This window comes from Octopus bimaculoides, chromosome 9 (genome assembly GCF_001194135.2).
Source record: "Octopus bimaculoides isolate UCB-OBI-ISO-001 chromosome 9, ASM119413v2, whole genome shotgun sequence".
In the NCBI taxonomy this organism is placed as follows: domain Eukaryota; kingdom Metazoa; phylum Mollusca; class Cephalopoda; order Octopoda; family Octopodidae; genus Octopus; species Octopus bimaculoides.
Genome location: NC_068989.1, coordinates 75560769 through 75561402, shown reverse-complemented (window position 1 = coordinate 75561402; position 634 = coordinate 75560769).

The window sequence follows — 634 nt, the reverse complement described above, 5'->3', positions numbered from 1 at the left end:
GGGGGGTATTTTTAATTGATTTTAACTTCAACATGTGAAATGTTGTCTTTCCTGCGTTACTACAATATTTCAATCGCATTTAATAATGCATGGTTTGGGGGAGAGGGTACGGGAGGTTTTTCCGTGTTATTTATTATTTTTTTTTAGTAAAGCTACTTTGAACAGTTTTTGGAGGTAGTTTAAAACGATACAATAATAAATATACACCTTTTCAATGCATAATCTAGGGTTTAATTCCTCAACACTTTGATAGTAGTAAAATACCTCAACCTATAAGAGTTGTTTGCCACTCTGACCAGAGAATCCTTTATAACCATATCTTTTATAGCCTTGTCCATGCATAATGCTTACACCTTCCCTTTCCTTAGAAGTGATTGTCCCTCATACTATTACTACTAGATAAGAGACAATAAAATCAGAGACAGTTTAGAATTTTTGCCTAGAACCAATTACTAGCCTGATAGACTTGGCTATGTCAAGATGGATTTTTATGTATTCTTCCTCCCACTTGGATTTGAAATGTTGCCACAATTATAATATGTCTATTCTACTGTGATTTTCTGCATTTTCCTGCAGCTGAAGATTGCTCTACATATTGCATTTAATGTAATACTCGCATTACTTAAATAAATGG